Source organism: Pinus tabuliformis, chromosome J, assembly GCF_031772625.1.
Source record: "Pinus tabuliformis cultivar Carrire ecotype Pingquan chromosome J, CPIR1, whole genome shotgun sequence".
Taxonomy (NCBI): Eukaryota; Viridiplantae; Streptophyta; class Pinopsida; order Pinales; family Pinaceae; genus Pinus; species Pinus tabuliformis.
In genome coordinates, this window is record NC_142295.1 from 1,035,291,851 (window position 1) to 1,035,314,010 (window position 22,160).

Below are 22,160 nucleotides of genomic sequence, written 5' to 3' on the forward strand. Positions count from 1 at the left end.
TCTAGTTTTTCATTCTCCGTTGAATCTTTCCCATCAGGGTACTCTAGTTGGCCACTCTGTATTGCTGATCATTTAACAGGATGCCTAAATACTTAGTAGGGAAATTCCCAATTCTAAATCCCATGGTTCTTGCCAGGAAGGCTTGGGAGGAAGCTTGAGTATTGAAGAAATAAATTTCTGATTTCTCTTTACTTATCTCTGTCCCAGAGGCCCCTGTGAAATCTGTGAGAATTTCCATTATCTTTTTTTCTTCTTTGAGCGTTTCCTGTCCATATAGCATAACGTCATCGACAAATTGTTGGTGGGTTAGAGGGAGGTCATTTCCCCATAGTCTTAGGCCCTTCAGTTGTTCGTTGTTAACTTTAGCTTTTATCAGTCTTCCTAGTCCATCCGCTGCGAGGATAAACAGGAATGGGGATAGCGGGTCGCCTTTCCTGAGCCCTCTGGATGCATTGAAAGCTTTTGTAGGTGACCCGTTTAGTAGTACTGACAGAACTGGCGTGGTTATCATTGACATTACCCAACTTATCCACCTGTCGTCGAAGCCGAATGCCTTTAAGATTTTTTGGAGGTATCCCCAGTTTATTCTGTCATAAGCTTTCGCTAAGTCTAATTTTATCAGCATCCCTTTGGTCTTTGAATTTTTTAGTGAGTGAATTGCTTCTTGTGCTACCACTATGCCATCTGTTATTTGTCTGCCTTTGACAAACCCTGTCTGCTCCTGGGATATCAACTCTAGTAGTATTGGTTTTAGTCGATTCACCATAATTGTAGCTAATATTTTTTATATAACATTGCAGAGTGCTATAGGTCGAAATCCTTATGGTTCTTCTGAGTTCTCCGTCTTTGGTATCAGGACTAGGAATGTAGCGTTCAAGGCCGGATGCATTCGTTTGGTGCATATGGATTCTTCTACTACATTCACGATGTCTTGGCTCATGAAGTTCCATGTATCTTGATAAAATTCTGAATTGAATCCATCAGGCCCAGGTTCTTTATTCTTTGCCATATTTTTTATTACCTCCTCCACCTCTGCTTTCATTATGACTCTTAGGAGAGCCAAATTCTGATCTCTGGTTACTAGTTTAGGGATATGTTGACTAATTTTACCAATGTCGTCCTCCCTTCTGATATTGGGTTCTGTCAGGAGCTCTTTAAAATGTTGCACCAGCAGATTCTCCATTTCAACTTTCTGAGTTAGCCTATTGCCTTGGTGGTCCCTTAGGGAGAATATTCTGTTTTGTTGTCTATGTTGTACCATTGCCTTATGGAAGAATTTTGTGTTTCTTTCTCCTTCTTTTAGCCATTGGATTCTCGATTTTTGTTTCCATAGGATTTCCTCTTGTTTTCTTCTTTCTTCCAGATTATTTAACACCAGTCCTTCCTCTTCTGCCAGCTCTTCACTTCTTCCTTCATCTATGATTTTCTGTTGTATTTGTTTCATCTTTATCTGGAGTGTTTCTTGTTCCTTTTGAATGTTTCTGAATTCTTCTCTGTTCCACTTCTTTATCTTTCCTTTTAAGTCTTTTAATCTGAGTTGGAGGGTGTGCATTTTGTTTCTTCCTTCCATCCCAGTCTCAGTCTCCTTCCACCAATTCTTCATTTTATCAATAAAGGTGGGTTCTCTTAGCCAGAATGCCTCAAACCTAAAGGGTCTATTCTGGTTCTGTTGATTCATAGCTATTTCTAGTTTAATGGGCCAGTGGTCTGACCCTAAACACGGGAGGATTGTTGCTTCATAGAAGATATATTTTCCAATGAAGTGTTCTGTTGCTAAGAATCTGTCTAACCTGGATGCTATTTGTCTACTCCCTCCTCTTCGGTTGTTCCACGTATATTTTCCATTTATGGTTGGGATATCTACCATTTTCAGTTCTACTTGAAGGTCCCTGAACCTCTCCATCTCCGGCTCTTCTCTTTGCAGTCCACCTTTCTTCTCATCTTTTGATGTTGTCATGTTAAATTCCCCTGCTATCATCCACAGTTTCTCCTCGTGAAGGTTTCCAAGCTGTTGTAGTTGGAGGAGGAAGCTTCCTCTTTCCACTAGGGTGTGAGGGTCGTATACTACAGAGACTAGAAACCATTCTCTATTTCCGATTAGCCGAAATCTTCCCGTGAGTATTCTTTTCATGCCTATCCAGTAATCTGCTGCTATTTCTGCAGGGTTCCATAGTATTTCTATGCCTCCCACACTGCCTTTCGCATCTATGGACATGCATTCATATTTCGGTTTTATTTTATTTAGGATTTCCTCCATTTTCCTTCTTGAGATTTTTGTTTCCTGTAACAACATTAGTTGCAGTTTTTATTTCCTTAACCTTTCCGCTAAGTGTCTCTATTTTCCTTTACTGTTAAGGCCTCTTATATTCCAAGATGTAATTATCATTGGGGTACTTGGCTGGTTTGGTGGAATACCGCCGATAGCGGTACTACTCTCCCTGTATTCACTAACATTTCTCCCATGATCTGTATCGATTCCTGTAGGTTTCTTCGACCTCTTTTCTTTCCGCCTTTTGCTTTGCTTTGATGGTCTTGAGTGTTATCCTGTTGAAGGCCTAGTTGTTCTACCATTTCCATTTTCCCTTGACCCTGTTTTGCTTGGTATTGTTGAAATGTTTCCCTGTATAGTCTTTTTTACTCTTCTGGAATGAATCTTTCGTCCAGGTGTCTCCACTCATTTAATAGTTTCCACAATACTTCTTCTTCTGAGATTAGTTCTTCTCCTCTGCTTGTATCAATTTCCATTATTGTGTTATCCATCTTCTCCCTCTCTTCCTTTTCCTCCTCTGTCAGTTCACTTTGTGCCTTCCTCTTGGGTTTTGATTTGCCTTGGCTTGTGCTACCTTCCTTTCCTTTTTCCCCCTGATAGTCCATTATTTGGGTATCGTTGTTATCTTCTTCTTCTTCTTGTAGGATTTCAAAATTTTTTGTATTACTTGGTTGGGCTTGTTGTTCTTTCTTTCCTTCGCTGGTGTTTTCTCTTGTTTCTCTTCTTTTGCTTTTTACTTCTTGAAACCCTTCCTTGTCTTCTTGGTTTTTTCTCTGTTGTTTATTCCTACACTCCTCTACTTTTATATTGAGTGGGCATTCCTTAAACAGATGTCCATACTCATGACATCTTCTGCATCTGAATGGAATATGTTCGTAGTCAAGGGTTTGCTGCCATACCTCTTCGTGATACTCTAGCTCGACTGTGTCTGGAATAGGGTCAGCTATATTCATGTAAACACAAATTCTGGTGTATGAGGTGTATCTTCCTTTTTTTTTCATTTCTGCTATTTTGACAAAATTTCCTATTGTGTTTCCTATGCCCTCTAGGATCTCTGGATCCCAGAAGTCCATTGGAAGCCCGAATAACCTAACCCATACCAGGGCTGCCAAGAATTTTTCCTTGTTTGGGTTATAACATTCTTCCCAGTATCTCATAAACAATCCAGCATTATAATGAAAGTAAGGGCCATTCTCAAACACTTTTTCTTTATCTTGTAGGTTCGAGAATATTACCATGAAGAAGCCTCTTGCTCCCAGCTTTAGCTCGATGTGGCCTCAGGGTTGCCATTTTTGCTGGATCCATTTAGTGAGGTCCTTTTCCGTTGGCCATACTCCAATGAACTTGCATATGAGCTCATGGTCTTTCATGTAGCTTATGTATCGCTCCAGTTTGTTCATCGGGATTATGAAACTTGGTTTCTCCGTCACACATTGTAAACACTTGCCTCTGCTGCCTGCCTGCCATCGTGGTCCAAGGACAGGTCCTGGTTTTTTGTTTCTCCCGCCTGGTTGCTGGGGTTCTAGCCTTCTCCTGTCGTCGCGTCTCGATAGGAGTGGATCTCTCCCCTCCTCTCCTCTTCTGTCATTTCTTCTGGTTCTTGGTTTCTGTGTCTTTCGCTTGCTACAGTCTGTGGTTCTTCCTCGCGCCCAACTCTAAATTCTAGTTTAATCAATTAGTATTTCCAAATTAATTATTCTATATAATATATATCTGAGAATACTTATAATTCAGCAATATATATGAAAATTAAAATGATTGAGCATTTCAAAATCATTAAGACCTTCAATTACACCAGGCCATGAATGAAACAAAATAAAAACACATATAACGTTAACAAAGCATTGATGAATAAAAACACATATACATAGAGAGAAAAAAAACTAGTGTGTGAATATTGCTATTAAAAGTTTCATAACAATAAAAAGTTTTCCATGTTGCGGATTATTTATTTGCTTTTCTAACTCAAATAACTTTCATTTCAAAACATTTCAATTTATCTGAATTAATATGTACTTTTTCAATTGCATCTTGTGTAAGAATTAAGTCATCTTTGGTTCTATAATCATTTATCTCATCATGAAATTGTTTTTATTTATTTTTTTAATCCATTAATTTGACTTATTTTTTCCTCCTGCGGGCCCTTGATTTGGGATTCTGTCATATTAATTCTTATTTGTAATTCTTGTATTTTTCTTTATTCTTCATCTTGATTCTAATAATTTATAATTAAGTTTGAGAATGTGAAATTAGAATATTTAAATGTTTTTTTCAGGCTACAAATTTCTTTCTCTTTTAATTCAAGTTATATCCTGGTGCCATTGTCATCCCTTTGACTACTTGAAAGGTTGATTATCTGGTTCTCAAGATCCTTAATTATGTTTTCTTTAGTCCTAACTGATATCCTAGTAGTATGCAATTGTGTATCCATTCTACTTAAAGATGCTTGCAATTTTTTAATACTAGATGTAGATTGGATTATTTTTTTGGCTACAAAATTTCTAGTCTCCCTATGCCACTCCACCATATGCCTTACACTTTCCTAATTGAGGTCCACTTTAATCGGTGTAGTTTTGGAACCAATAAGTTCATGTCCTTCTTTAATTTCTGGTTGAATTACAGTTAAGTTGAAGGTATTTTGATCAAATTCGGTCGAGGATAAAGACCTCGGCCTTGCACTTTCTTTAACAACAAGTGAAGTAGTGGGTTGAACTATCATAGTTGATGATGCCAAAGCTGTCAATTAATTTTCTAGAACTAACATTTATTTCCCTTTTCCTTTTAGTGGTTTTTTAGCTATCACACTGTTTGTGACAAACATAACGGAACTAATGTGTTCCTTGTTGGAAAATCAAGGAAATTGTAGATTAAGGTTTATTCTCCTTACTTGATAATTATGCGTGAGATTTGTTGGCCTTTTATTCCTTTATTATTTATTCCTCATAAAGCAATTAACAAAACATAAAATGCATGAAGATCATAAGAACACAAAGAACACAAGATATAGGCTCCAAGTCAGGGCAAAACCTATCCAAGGGGAAAACCCAAACAATCCTCTTCTTATAGAATCAGATTAAAGTGAGATATCCAAGACCAAAGACCAAGACAAATAACTCCATAAGCTCCCCAAGTCAACCCTCCATTCCTTGTCATGGTTCATCTTCAATAAGATAACTAATCTATCACAAGATTCCTTGTCTCATAGTGATCCTTTGTCCTTCTTGTAGTTTGTTTATCATGGATTTTATAGCCCTTCAATAGCTTGCATATCATAGATATTGCAACTCACACTTCAGTCTTTAACTCGCATGACATCAAGAGGTAATATTCTTAGAACTCGCACAACTACACATAAATCTAGCTTCAGGAGTTCGCATCTTATTCAGGTCATATCACAGAGAAATTCACATCTCTTTTCCCTAGGGACTCCCACTTCTTGGCATAGAAACTCACACTTCTTTCCACATAACTCAACTAACTTCTTGCCATTTGGTGGAGGATTCATCCCAATATATAGTTGTTCATCACTGTGAAGGGTCACATCTATTGAGTAGGTTGACCTGACCATCTGGAGGGCCAACTTGGTCTTATGGAGGTCTTTTTGACTCTTTTTAACAAAAAATATTTTTCTTACAAAGAGTCTGAATAGACTTTGACTCAAATTTAATTATTTGACTTCAACAAAACCTAGAAGCATGGAGAACATGCTTAACTAAAGAAATAATAATAATATAATTTTTTTTCTTCTTTTTGTTTTTGTTACAAGTACAAAGACAGATACGAAGATTGAACCTAGTTACTTTTCCAACATTCCTTTGGTCGAGTTTCCTTTAAAAGGCCTTAGCCCTATTTAGTTAATTATTTTAATTTCTTTGAAGGCGATGTCATCATCATCGATTTTTCCTTTCTTGATTCCACTATGATCATTTGTGTTTATTTATGTTACATTCCTTTTTTATTGAGATTGTTGTACATTCTTGTTTAATGAAGACATTCTGACAATTGTTTCTGCTTAGTTGCACTAAATGTCGACCTAGTAGCTATTGAATTGTTAGTTGATGTTAAATTGTAGCAAGAAAAGTCTTCATTTGACTTGTGCCTTAGTCAAATAGAGAAATTTGAATTTCCACATCAGCATGATGATTTGACTTACAGTTAGCAGGAGTGATATGGCCAAGTCACTCAGTTAAGTCAATCAAGTTGAGTTTGTGGGTAAGAAGTAGAGTTGTGCATGGGTTGATTGCTAAGATATAGAAATACAGTGGAGTTATAGTTATTGAAACTCAGTTATGTAATCTCTAGTCATGAATAGAGTTAGTAGGAGTTCAGTTGAGTATTTGTAATTGTTGTTAACTCACTAATCTCTCAGTTAACTAGTCAACTTTATAAAAATAGCCCTAGTCATGCATGCAATTTGAACTGCCTAATTGAGTGGAGGGAAAAGTTGTAATTGTATTTATTGTTGTATATTGTTGAGTGTACAGAGTTTGCCTATAATAGGTGAGGAATTCTCTTGGGATTGCGCAAGAAAATATGAGCTCTCCCTATTCTTTAGGAGCAGGAATTGCGGAAGGAAATAGGAGGAAGTAGGAGGCCTATGGCCAGAGTAGACTCGGGAGGAGATCAATATTGCAATGCAGATTGAGCTTCAAGGATTGAAGCAGTCATTGTAATAAATCTATATTCTAATCTGATATAATACAAACAAAGGAGGGGTTTTTCCCATTTGGGTTCCCCAGTAAAAATATTGTGTTCATTATGATTAAATGATTGCATGTGTTTCTATTTTATGTTTTCCTTTCCACATATTGAGTAGAAGAAATTTGTGTCTATTGATTCCAGGCTTATTTCATTAGAAGCTACAAATTTCGAGTTATTTCTAAACGGTATCATAGTTATTGAAAACTACATATAAACCAGGTTCCTGATCTTATCTCAAAGAAATTTTGAATAACAGATTTGTGGTGCAGGAATTTTCTTTAGTGCAAGAACAATGTCTTTCTATGGATTGAGGCTTGAGTATGCATTGGAGGGCACTTCGAATTTCATAGCTTGGAAAGACAGAATGGAAGTTGTGTTGGATGACAATGGAGTATTGGAGTACACACAAACTAATATTCCAAAACCAACAACATCAGATGCACAACAACTGGCTCAGTGGAAGAAAGATACAGCAAAAGCCAGGAGGATTATCCTGGAGGGAGTCAAAGACCATGTGGTTTTGAGTTTGCATGGAAAGAAGACTGCTTATGCAATGTGGAAAACCCTCACAGAGTTATTCAAAAGTAGCAATGATGCCAGGAAATTGGCATTGAAAGATAAGCTCAGGAACATTTGAATGCAGAAAAATGAAACCATTATTCAGTACCTATCCAAATTCACTCAGGTCAGAGATGAACTTGGAGGAGTAGGATAGATTGTGCCACCTTTGAGCTTGTGATCTTAGCACTCATTGGTCTTATGAAGTCTTGGCACAACTATCAGGATTCAATTAATGGAAGAGACAAGCTTCCAAATTGGGAGAGACTTTGGTCTGACTTGGTGTAAGAGGAGATTAGAAGAAACACTAGAGATGGAGTCTCATATAGATCTGATGAGGAAGAAGAATGTGCTCTAGTTGGAAAAGGAAATAATTCCAAAGGAAATAAGGCCCAAGGAGAGGCAGAATCCAGCCAGAACCTTGGCAAGAAGAAAGGCCTCAGTAAAATTAAATTCTTTCACTCCCATGAGTATGGACATTATGCAACCAAGTGTCCAAATAAGAAATCAAGTAAGGAGCATGTAGCAGGAGCAGGAGGAGATGCTCTCACGTCACAATTTGAGTTAGATTTCACCCTCATTTCTTTCATGGAAAGCACAGTAAGAGGAAGTGAGTGGTACCTATTCTTTGGCGCTTCATATCATATGATAGGAAATAAGGAGTTCACCAACCTATAGGAGAAGGACCTACATTTATCCATAGAGCTTGGAGATGGTAGGAGATATAGTACCAAAGGTATTGGCATTGTCACCTTGAAGAGGGAGTTAGGTTCTCATCTTCACCTAAAGAATGTAATGTATGTGTTTGGTTTGAAGAAAAAATTAGTTTATGTAGTTGTACTTGAAGACCGTGGATATGACGTGGTGTTCGGTAAGGGAAAAACTTATCTGAAACATGTCGCTACTAGACAAATAAAACAAATTGGTTTTCAAGATAAAAATCTCTACAAAATAGAGGTATATTTCACCATGCATGTATCTATACCTCTAGGAGTGAGGTGGGCAATGTAGAGCCTTAGTCCTAGAGATGCAAATATTTTGGCATAGTCCATAGGAGAGCAGTAGAAGTTGTAGTATACCCTTGCTACAGGGGCCCATAGTATTCAGTAGCATACAGATCAACGTCAGTTGATGCAATCATATCTTCAGCGACAGTTGCAAAGGCTAGAAGCAGTTAGGGACTCAGGAGACAGTTGCAATTCAAAGGCACAATTGATTTAGTATTTTGGATGCTTATTAGTTGCAGTAGAAACAACAAAAATGAGAGGGAGTGTTATTTTTGTTACAATACATTCCTACATAGGAGCAAGATTGGGGTTGTGCAAAACCATTTTCTTGCTAAGAAGGAGTGTTAAATTGTAGCAAGAAAAGGCTTCATTTGACTTGTGCCTTAGTCAAATGGAGAAATTCAAATTTCCACATCATCACAATGACTTGAGATGCAGTTAGCAGGAGTGAGATGGAAAATTCACTCAGTTAAGTCAGTTAATCCGAGTTTTTGGGAGTGCACGAGTTGATTGTTAAGATCTAGTAATCTAGTGGAGTTATAGTTAGTGAAACTAAGTTATATGAACTCTAGTCATGTATAGAGTTAGTAGAAGTTCAATTGAGTAGTTGTAACTATTGTTAACTCATTGATCTCTAAGTTAACTAGTCATTTTACTAAAAATAGCCCTAGTCATGCAAACAATTTGAATTTCCTAGTTGAGTGGAGGGAAAAGGAATAATTTTATTTATTGTTGTATAATGTTGAGTGTATACAGTTTGCATGTAACAGTTGAGGAATTCTCTTGGGATTGCGCAAGAAAATAGGAGCTCTTCCTAATATTCTTTAGGAGTGGGAATTGAACAAGGAAATAGGAGGAAGCAGGAGGCCTATGGCTAGAGCATACTAAGGAGGAGATTAGTATTGCAATGCAGATTGAGCTTCAAGGATTGAAGAAGTCATTGTAATAGATCTATATCTTATTTGGTACAATACAAACAGAGGAGGGGATTTTCCCTGTTGGGTTCCCCAGTAAAAACATTGTGTTCATTGAGATTGAATGATTGCATGTGTTTCTATTGTATGTTTTCCTTTTCGTAGATTGAGTAGAAGAAATTTGTGTCTATTGATCTCAGTCTGATTTCATTAGCAGCTGCAAATTCCGAGTTATTTCTACAGTTGATCCTCCTATCTTGGAGTCTACTTCCATATGTGAAACAACATTTGCAATTTCTTCTGAATTTCTATTTTTCCCTATTGATCATCATTCTCGTTCCAACACTTAGAATTAGCATGTTCTTTAATTGTAGCATTAGGAAGATGTTCATAAGTAGATAATCGGACTTACTTTATTAATTCAATTATTACATGAAATGGGTCATATTTCCAAGCAAAAGATTTATATAAACAGTAGGAATCTAGGCTGTTTTTAATGATTTCAAGAGCATTTCTATTTTTGGTCATAAGAGACAGAATCTCATATGGCATTGTGATTGTCGTTTTCTTATTTTTTGAAAGAAAGTGAGTTTCATCTATTGATAGTCTTTGTCTGGCCACTTCCAAAGCAAAGAGTTGAGGAGTAATGAATTCAAGTAAGCAATAAGGTGGACCTCCAAATCCATATATTCTTATAACAATATGATTATGGAAGAGATACATGTCTGCTATCATGTTTTCTTTACTCAACTACAAAATCCTCTTGTATTCATCAAACATTCTTTTAGGGATTTTATTTGATAATTTCTCATGAAGATGTAGATTTTTTCTTTTGGCATACTAAACATAATTTCCTTTAGACCTTCTTGTATATAATACATCTATCCATTTATTAACATTCTTCTCTCTCTAATAAATATATGTAACTTCTAACTACAATCCATGAGTTATGAAGAAGTTTGGATAACAGAAAATAACTAAGTGAACAAGATAAGTGGTGTATATTAACAGGTTGAATGGATGAATAATACTTAGATGAAAATGTATGTTTTTAGCTAAGTAACCAGGAAAATTTATTTTAACTTCATGTGGATTTGCCATTATCTTTCTTAAACACATAAAAGTAATTATGTCCATATCTAAATAATTTGCATAGCTTAAAACAACAAGCATGGATACCATGGCTTGAAATTGAGGTTCTAACAATTTGTTGTCAAGAGATAAATGTACCCCCCAAATCTTCTTATGATTTCCATAATACTTATGAGAAAATTTAATTTTTCTTTTTCTACTCATATAAAAAACTCCTCATGCATTTTTTTTTCACTAATGTTTGTTCCAATAATAGGCGACCCTAACATTTTTCCTAAAATTTCTACAGAAAGTTGGAGAAAGAAACGACCATTTGCAGTATAATAATATTCTTATTAATTGAATCGTAATGGTCAACCAAGAAGATTATGGTGCCTGGGTCAAAATGGGTTGGCAGCAAAACAACTTTAACCAGTCTGAAACTTAACAAGTAAGAGTTAGAGCTATCTAGTTTGGAATATCCCTCAAATTTGGCCCTAAGATCATGTATATTAACATTTACCGAATGGGTATCACATATTAATGTTAACTTCTTGATTAAAGGTCTTGCTTTTCCACAATTGTTTTCGAAATATTGCTCTCACTGGTTTCCATTTCCTTAAATAGTAAACTTTCAACATGAGTTTATAAATATTACCTGGTGTTAAATAAGGCATGAACATGACACAGGTCTACTCTTTGAGCTAAGTTCAAGCATAAACTATGAGCTATTAACTTCAGTAAAGTTGACTAAAACAATCTCAGAAGGTCATGAGGGTTAATACTTCACCAAACTCGATTAATTCCCAATGTACCTGCTTATTTAATTAACTGGCACATTAACATTTACTAACATTTGTTATCTATGTTACTTTTGCGAGCTAAGTGGGATCAATCCTTATTTCCAGAGCGAATGGGATTACATGCAAAATCTTTGGCATTGGACTAAACCAATAATATATGTTATATGCATCATGTTATTATGTTGTGTTATACTTCTAACAAGTTCAGTGCATGATGAACACATTAATGTTAGGGAAAAAATGGCTCTGAGGCCGTGTGAGGAATCGAAGGCACGAGTGTCATTAGGGCCTATCTATTTTTGGTACAGTGGAGGCCGCAAGCGGTGGAGGTGGAGGCATATTGAGAAAAGCCTGTGGATAAGTGGGTGAGGTGCAGGCACGATATTTCGGGGGGAGGTTTACCTAACAAATATTTCGATGACTGAATACATCCAGGGTTCAACTGTTGAGATGGACAAAGAATTGGTGCATTTTCCTCTGAATCCTTAGATTCTATGTCGATCTGGACAGAAGATCCACCTCAGCATTTTGGCATGGAATCACCGATGAATCACAGGGAATTGGCTTTACAGGTTGCATCATCTAGTTTTTTCCTGGAAGGCATAGATGGCTCTTCCACTTCTATAGGGTTTGATACTATTTTTTTTGCCTCCGATAATGTCTCCTTACAGTTTCTGGATATCGGAAAAAATGCAAAACCTATTTTAGAAGATTACGAGCAACAGTCGGCCCTATCGAAAACCATCTCCTTTCGAGCTTCAATTCTTGGAGCAATGCCTTATCCCTAACATGGAAGTTGGTCATGGTGGGGGGATCTCATATCAGCCAGGATATGTTGGGGCCAGTGATGATTTTTACGTTTTAGGTTCAATCGGGGTTCTTTCCTCGGAGGCGGTAGGGCAGCTGAGGAACTCTGAAGCAAAACTTATCTCCCAAGTGGATAGGTTACCCTATTTGGTTCATACATCAAGATGTTTAAAATGGGCTCCCATTAATTTTCTGGAAGTTTCTCGGTAGGAAGCTAGGGTTTCTGAGGCGGAAGAAAACCCTTCACAAGAAGTAGTGCTTTTAGAGGATGGTTCTCAAAAGAAATCAAGGAAAAAATCTAAGAGTACTAAGGTAAGAGAGCATGGACGATTGTTGTTCCTCGAATAAGGCATCAAATTGGATCAAGTTATGGATACGACAGGCACTATATAGGTTGGAAGGGTTCGAGGAAGGAACTTCTCCTTGACGCAACTCAAAAAATGGGTTGTGGAGATTTGGGGGCAAATTCTAGATATTTTGTCCAGAGTTGTGACTATGACCAGGGGTTGGCTCGCGTTGAGGTTTGATAAGGTTGATCGTGCCACTTGGGTTTTGTCAAAATACTGGCACATTGAGATGGTGTCGGTTATGTTGAAGAGGTGGTCTCCTCTATTTGACCCTGATCGTGAACAACTGTGGGTGGTTCCAATTTGGGTTTGGATGTCGAGGCTCCCTCTGAAATTCTAGACTAAGGATGTTTTCAAACACATTGGAGATGACTTGGGGGTTTATTTGGATTACGAAAAATCCTCCATAGAGACAGGGAAGATGGAATATGCAACGAATAAAATATATAAATAATATAAATATAATGTAAAAGATAATAATCATAAATAATAGTTAGTTAAGCTAGTAATTAGGTTGAAGAGGCATGTCTAATAGGACATGACTCTTCATGAAAAGACACTTGCTTGGTATATAAGCAAGCCTCTCGTTCTCATTTGTAAATCATTTATTCTCATTCTTATTTATATTTAATATAATATTTATATCCTTAATGGATATCTATATATTCCATGTTTTCTGGAGTAATTAATTTTTAGAAGGAACTTTGTTCGCTTCATTTGGTATCAGAGCCACGTTTGGTTGATCACCAGGCCTTTGGCTATCAACCTATCATCAACCTTGTTGTTGTCATAATTGAAGCGTTTCGCCACACATTGGGAGATTCTCCATTTTTTAGGTCTTTGGCCATTTGCTACTATTTAAAAAAAATAAAATAATAAAGAATAAAGAAGAAGGGTATATATAAAAAAAAAAAAAAAAAAAAAAAAAATAAAAAAAATAAAAAAAAAAAAAGGAAAGGAAATAATATATTCTGAACAAACAAAAAAAAAGTGAAAAAATGTATATATATATAAAGATTTTACGTTATTGATAAAAAGTGCATATATAAAGGTTTTACATTATTGATAAAAAGTGCATAATAAAGATAAGCCAAAATCTTTTCAAGTATATTTAAGACTTTTTAAGTGGTAATTGCCCGTGGTTTTAGAAACCAGTGGTAAGTTTTAAATTTTACGTGGAGAACATTAACCGAGGTTTTAGAAACAACCCATGGTAATTGCCCATGGTATTTTAGAAACCAATGGTAATTGCCCGTGGTTTTAGAAACCAGTGGTAAGTTTTACATTTTACGTGAAGAACATTAACCGAGGTTTTAGAAACAACCCATGGTGATTGCCCATGGTATTTTAAAAGTAAAAGATATTTTGATAATATTGGAGAAAAAATGTGTGTTCTAAATAATTTTAATCGTTCAAATCTAAAGATTGTGATGGTACCAAGAGTCACGTCTCATCCAAATTTTCTGAGAAAAAAAAATTATTATTATAATTATAAAAAAGGATACTATATAAGCCTTATATAGTTACATATAAAAGGAAAAGTGGGTCTCAAAAAAGTATATATAAATTTTATATAATTATAATTTTATAATATATATAAATTAAAATTATATAATATATATAATTTATAATTATATATGTTAAAAAAAATTATTATTATATAAAAAGAGTGTTAAAAAAAGAAGAGAGAAATTATATAATAAAAAAAAGGAGAGAGAATATATCATATAAAATTAAAAAAATAATAGAAATAAATAAACAAATAAAGTAAAAGGAAGATAAAAGAAGTGAAAAAAAAAGAATCTCTAAGAAATGAACAAAAACAATTCCAAAGAGATGTAAAACAAGAAATCACAATACTTAAGCAACAATATGTTGGACTTGTGGATATGCATTACAAAGAAATAATGGAAAAGGACGAAGAAATTTCTCGTCTCAAGGACCACGTCGAAAAATTACTGGCACAAGTGAAGAAGACTAAAGTCTCAAAGAAAGAACTCAAGCAGCATTTCTCAGAACAAGAAGAGTAAAATTTGTGTTTAAAGAACATTAATAAAAATTTATTAGAACAAATCAGAGATCTAAAAGATGAAAAATTTAAAATTCAAAACACTGAAAATAAGGTTGATAAATCAAAAACCAAAGAACTTTTACGTTTGAGAAACCATAATCAAAGTTTGCTCAATCAAACTAAGAAACTTAAGGAGGATAAGAAAGCATTAAAAGATAAGTTGGAACAAGTCACTCAAGTAGAAGTATCAGAATCTCTAGTCGCAACCGTTCAAGTTGAAAATAAGGGAACGAACACTGACCCTGTGAATATGACAACTCAAGAAGACAAGTCAGTTGAAGAAACGACACACGTATATGTTGTAGTTCAGATAATAGACATCCCAAGTGAATGTTCCATAACCAATTCAACAACATTTTCGCTAGAAGAAAATCTAAAAACTTTATATCGACATCTGAATCATGAGAGTAGACAATTCAACCATGCTACGTATCAGGACCATTCAGACCAGAAACAACAAATTGATGTTCCAGATAATAGTGATGTAACCTCAATCCCGTCTTATGCTAACAAGTCGTTACAAAATTCCAGTGATCAGAATATTACACAGAAGATTAATCTAGGATGGTCTGATCCCTTCTCAGTGCCACAATTATGTTTGTCTGTAAGAAGATCATATCAGCTTGTATCGACGAAGATGACTGTTCCAAGATAGAAAAACACTTGAAGCCGAAAAAGAGATCAAGCCTTTTTTCATCAACAAGCTTTGAGGACAAAGCTTTTTGAGGAAGGAGGCAATGTAACGAATAAAATATATAAATAATATAAATATAATGTAAAAGATAATAATCATAAATAATAGTTAGTTAAGCTAGTAATTAGGTTGAAGAGGCATGTCTAATAGGACATGACTCTTCATGAAGAGACACTTGCTTGGTATATAAGCAAGCCTCTCGTTCTCATTTGTAAATCATTTATTCTCATTCTTATTTATATTTAATATAATATTTATATCCTTAATGGATATCTATATATTCCATGTTTTCTAGAGTAATTAATTTTTAGAAGGAACTTTGTTCGCTTCAGAATATGTGCGCATTCTGGTTCATTTTGACACCAGAGAAGGTCTGGTGGAAACCCTGAAGCTTTAATGTCGAGGACAAACTAGGTTGCAGAAATTGGATTATGAAAGGGTTCCCTTCAGATGTAGGAGGTGCCATGAGGTCGGTCATTTGTTCAAAGAATTCCCTCTGATATATAAAGATAAATTGGTAGGCAATTCGATGATTGGGAAGGACGGAATGCATGAGAAGAATGAAGTAGAGGACAATATCGTCCATAAGTCTCAAAAAAGTGTGAATCCACAGAAGCAAAGAATGGACAATGTTGAAGGAACTCATACTTTGACAGATCTTCCTCCATCATCTAGGGTCACATGCTCTCAAACATCAGGTTATGGTCCTTCTCCGGGTATTGATCTCTCTATCCCTCCTTTGGAACCTCATTGTTCTCATTTTCCATCGATTTGTTCTACATCATCATGTCCATTGTCATCATTTGGGGTGGCTCTATCTCTGTGCGATTTGATTTCTATCGTTTATCCCTTGGTATCGACCCCTATATGTTGCTCGAATCCCTCCTCGACCACTCAAGCTGCCCCCTAGTTCCTGTGTATGATAGAGAGGATGTTCCATCTAACAATACATCCAGCCATAAGTACAACCTGAGATCCTTAGACAAGCCTTCCCTGGCATCGGGATGTGGCATAGGATCATCATTTCCCCCAAAGGGTTCCAAGTCAGCATGTGGCAGGCACTCCAATATCTCTAAATCCATCCATAGGGTTGGGGTGGATGTCGTGGCTGGTAGAAAAATACCTATAGACCGGGTTCTTAGAGCAAAGGGCAACCCTATTTCGGTTCCTTGATGAAGTGGCTATCATTTAATTACAGGGGTTTGGCTAGCCCCGCAAAAAAACTAGCCCTTAGGAGGTTATTTCATTTGGAGAAGTTGGATGTAATTTTTCTACAGGAAACTCTGGGTGACAGTATCCATATTACTGAACTATTAAGGTCCTTTTCCCCTGGATAGACATATCATGCGTTAGATTCTCGTGGCAGATCCGGTGGCATTGCGATTGGTATCAATAATAGAATGATGAGATTAGAGAATGTCTGGGGGAGGAAAGGTGTTTTATCGATGGATGTTTTTTCGAAAGAGCTAGGAATAGACATTAGGGTAGTAAACATTTATGGTCCCTGTCACAATCGGGTGGAATTTTGGGAAGCACTATTGGGATCATCTGTCATGCGGTGTGACAATACTATTTTGGGAGGGGATCTAAATTTTTCCTTGGGTCATGTCGAATCTTGGGGATCCCACACTCAAGTAGATTCCCTTACCGCTTTTTTTTAGCAGATCTTGGGTCATCACAATTTCCTTGACATTGAAGTAGTGCGGGTACAACCGACCTAGAGAAATAGAAGAATAGGAGATGCCATGCTCACTAGGCATCTTGATCACTTCCTTATTAAGGCACCTATCTAGTCAATTTAACGTCTTAAATTGCTCTACATAAATTATCAATCTGGGTATCGTAAACTGATGCAGTGTGGTGCACCATATGTGCTTAGTTAACCTTTTTCTTACTTCGTTCTTTTATAGATTTTATTTTGTTTTGCGGTTTTGTTTTTGTTGGTTTCCTCAAGTGTCTAATGCAAATGGAAATCCTATTCTAAGGTCTTAAGAATACTTTTAAAGGACAAGTATGGACTTCAAGACAAAGTCTATGTCCCTAATGGTAACTTCCAAAACTTAGCACTTCAAAAGATCTTAAAACATGTTATTGATGGAATTAGTACTTAAACAAAAGTGTAAATATGCAACTACTTCAATCAAAATAGAATGCAACAACCAAACAATGAGCTAGTGACTATGAAACCCAGTATCCTTGTTGTTGTATAAAAAGAAATCTGAACTTAAAGCAATTCAAAAACTGTAAGTAAAGTAAACTAAATCATATTACATCAACTCATATTCTGACCCCTCACCATTCGACTCGCTCTGGCTATAGGAGGTAATCATAAACAAATTGAGTAATCTGATATCTAAATTGCATAAAATGAAACTAAGATCAAACTACGCATTCATACTTCAATCCCTCACCATTCGACTCGCTCTGGCTATAGGAGGTAACTAAAAATGACATGAGTAATCTAATCACTAACTTGCAGAAAAATAAACTAATATCAAACTACGCATTCATACTTCAATCCCTCACCAGTAGTCCCGCTCTGGCTATAGGAGGTAACTGAAAATGACATGAGCAATTCAATAACTAACTTGCAGAAAAATAAACTAATATCAAACTACGCATTCATACTTCAATCCCTCACCAGTAGTCCCGCTCTGGCTATAGGAGGTAACTGAAAATGACATGAGTAGTCCAATATCTATCTTGCAGAAAAGTAAATGAACAAAACAAAACTGAAAGAAATAAACAGTGCTGGAATTAGAACTAAGAAAATAAATCAGCAGAAGGACAAGATAATTCCATCATGTCATTAGTCATTAAAAAGCTATGTGCATTACTAATCTACAATCAACCGGTTGAACACACTTGCATGAATTAAAATTGCATGAATGAAAAATCTAATCTATCAAACTTGAAAGCAATCAAATGACATAATGAAATCAAAGCAAAATTTACAAAATGAAATATACTCTACCTTACATTCTAATATGCTCCATGACATCTACTTCACATCTCCTTCCATGTTGAGAACATCAAAGCTTTATTCAAATTCTTCAAAATTACAAAGTACAACAAAGCTCTCTAAAGCTTTCAAAAGCCATCAAGGAAGAACTACAAACTCCAAGCTAAAGAACTCACAAGCTAAAAGACTAACAAATGAAGGAGAGAGATCTCCTATTTATACAAAAAGATGAGAATCCATCTCATTAATGAGAGTCCATGAATCTCTCCCTCTACCTCTAGAGTCCTAATCAAAATAGGAACTGATAAGACACATGTCTTCTTAGAGTTACAATACAATTAGGAGATGTGACACATATCCTCATGATCCCATGATTCTTTCCACTCAAATTCGAATTTGGCCTTAGAGTGCCACATAAGGGTCTTCTAGAAGCCTCCTTTCAACCTACACATGTCAACAATCTCAACCCATTTGTTAGGTATAAGCATATGCACATTATTTTCTAATTTTTAACCACAAATTCACTTAAAAAGGCTTAGAATTAATAAATATTGGAAAAACGTAAACGTGGCCCAAAGATAATGAAAGTGGGATGAATGTGGTGACATAGTAGTGAAATGGAGGTGAAATGGAGGTGATATAATGGACATAATAGTGAAAGTGTAATGGAAATGAATGACATTTTCAAGACTCAACAGCACCTTTGTTGGATAGGATTGACAAGATCAAACAATGGATGGATTCAAGAGGTATATCGGATCATTCACCTATATTTCTTAAAATTGTTGGCATATCCCCTAAGCTGAGGACTCCATTCAAATTTAATTCATCGTGGTTAAGGGAGGAGGATTTTCATCGTCTTATTAAGGATACATGGTTGGTTGGTTCACAAAATGGAGATAGAATGTCAGCGAAAGTGTTAGCAAGTGACCTGCTTTGTCTTAAACAAAGAACAATTGAATGGGATAAGGAAAAGAAAAAGAAATATGAATAAAAACTCTACAATATTGAAGTTGAACTAGCCAGACTTGAGGATCGGTGTAATGATGGTTATATTTCCATTGAATCAAACTCCATCTTACTCGACTCGAAGGAAAGAGACTTAAGATTTTAAGAGAGAAGGAAGAATCTTGGCGTCTTAAGAGCAGAGCCATTTCGCTTCAAGCAGGTGATGATAATACAAAATTTTTCCAACAATGCACTAGAGGAAGGAAGGCTTTAAACATGATTTGGTCTTTGAATGATGAGGGGGGTTGCTCGGTTCATTCCTTCAATGAACTAGTGGACATGGGTACTCGCCATTTTGGTCAATTGTTTAAAGCTCCTCGCGAAGCATCCCTTGCAGAGATTATCAAAATAGCCAGACTTTTTCCTCATTTTGTGGATGAGGAAGCAATTGAGGATCTGAATAAACCTATGTCTATGGGGGAGATGGAGGTGGTCCTGAATGGTTTAAAAAGGACAAGAGTCCAAGACCGGATGGATGGCCCGTAGAATTTTACTTGACATTTTTTGAACTGATAGGTCAAGATCTCCTTAAGATAATTGAATATTGTAGGATTCATGGCAGAATGTATGAGGCCTTCAATTCAACCTTCATAGCCCTGATCCCAAAAATTGATAAGCCTCTCTCCTTTAATGAATTTAGGCATATATCCCTGTGTAATTGCATCTACAAGATTATTGCAAAAATTATTGCTAATCGCATCAAGCCCATATTATCCCAGCATATCTCTAAGGAGAAATTTGCATTCTTGAACCATCAGCAAATCCATGAAGCTATCAAAACTACTCAGGAAGGACTTCACTATATCAAAGTCAAGAATATGAAAGGCTTAATTCTCAAAATTGACCTTTCCAAAGCTTATGATAGATCCAGTTGGTTATACATCATAATGTTGCTGACCCACTTAGGGTTCCCTCATTCTTTCATTAACTGGATTATGTGTTGTATCACAGCGATCTCATACAGTATTCTAATTAATGGATCACCATCAAATTTCTTTAATGCAGAACAAGGTCTCAAACAAGGATGTCCGTTATCACCATTGTTATTTCTCTTTTATCATGGAAGGTCTAAGAATATTAATCGCAGAAGAAAGGAATACTGAAAGACTTTAAGGGGTCAAATTGGCATAATCTATAACCCAGACTCATCTTCTTTTTGTTGATGACATGCTTTTCTTTCTAAATGGGTCCATCAATGACTCTTCTATTTTTCAGAACATCTTACCCATTTTTTGTAAGGCTACGGGGATGGAATCAAATCAATGTAAATCCACCTTATCTTCCTCAAATTGTACACAGCATGAGCTAGTGTATGCACAACAGATATTTCCATACAGGTTCTTGGCTTTGGAAAAAGGTCTCAAATACTTGGGATTTCGCCTCAAACCTAACAAATATCTAATTGCAGATTGAATGTGGCTTGTTGCCAAGATTGAAGCAAAAATAAACATTTGGCATCATCGATGGTTATCTAGGCCTGGGAGGTTAGTTCTCATCAAATCAGTGTTGAAGGCCATTCCTGTATATTGGATGGCATTATCAAGGATCCCCAAAGGCATAATAAGCATAATTCAACAAATATGTTGCATATTCCTTTAGAGAGGGAATAAGGAAGGCAAGACTTTTGCATGGGTTAGGTGGGATATTATTGCCATACCAAAAATGGGGTGGCTGGGGGATGAAAGACTTGGGTTGTCCCTCAAAAGCCCTTGTGTCCAAATTGGGCTGGAAACTTCTCACTACCAATAAATTATGGACTGAAGTCATATAAAGTAAATATATATGTGATTGTGGAATGGATTTAAAGTCCTACAAGAAGCAGGTTGGATATTTCTACCATCTGGAGATCTGTTGTAAATTCCATTAATTACATTAGAACGGGGTTGGCTTGGAGAATAGGGTATGGTACAAATGTCTAAATTGGAATGGATGCATGGTCAGGGTGTGGAAATGTTCATATCCTCCCCCCTGGACTTATTCAGTATTTGGATTCGGCAGGTATCAAGCTCCTAAATCAAGTTGAAGATCTAGACAATTCGACCATCTTTGGTAAACAATGGAGATTCGCTCAGGATTTGATGATCCCTGATCAATGGAGACAGGTATGGACAAATTATATTAATGCACTTTCGGAGTCACATGTAAGGATAAGTGATTGAGAGGATGAACTTGTATAGGACATATTCGCACATGGTAGATACACTCCTAAAGAAGGTTACCTATTCATCTATACAGATCATGAACTTGATCAAAAAGTCTGGTGGTGGTGCATGCTCTGGAAACTAAAAGGCCCAGCAAAAGCAAAACTCTTTCTGTGTTGTTTTTTGTCTAATAATATTCCTACAAGGGACAATCTTCAGCATCAATCTTTTCAGGGCCTCTCTCAGTGCATTCTATGTAAGAACAACTCAGAATCTATAGACCATCTCTTCTTGCTTTGTCCTACAATTCAGCTCATTTGGAACCAGATTTATCAATCCTTAGCAGTCAAAATTAGGTGGCAAGGAGAATATATTCAAACTTCTTGAGAATCATGGTGGAATAGAGCCCAACCGATAAATCTTCGCAATCTCTCTTTAATGGTATGTTGGGGCATTTGGTTAGGAAGGAATCTGAGCATATTTCAAGATAGGAGTCCTGATTGGAATTCTACATGCTCTCATATTGAGGCCTTATACAATTTAATCACGAAAGAAGATCAACCCAATCAAAATCGTTCCATTTGTCTAGAATCCATTGACAAATCAATTCCCTGGGCATATTTTGATGGATCGGCTCAAATTATAGGATGTGGAGGTGGTGTTGTCTTGTATTTATCTGAGGATCACTTCTTCAAAATGAAGATGGGATTAGGCAGGGGCACAAACAATTTCTCTGAACTTAATAGCCTCAGGCTTCTCCTTATTTTCTCCCTTGAGAAAGGTTGTCGACTACTACAAATATTTGGC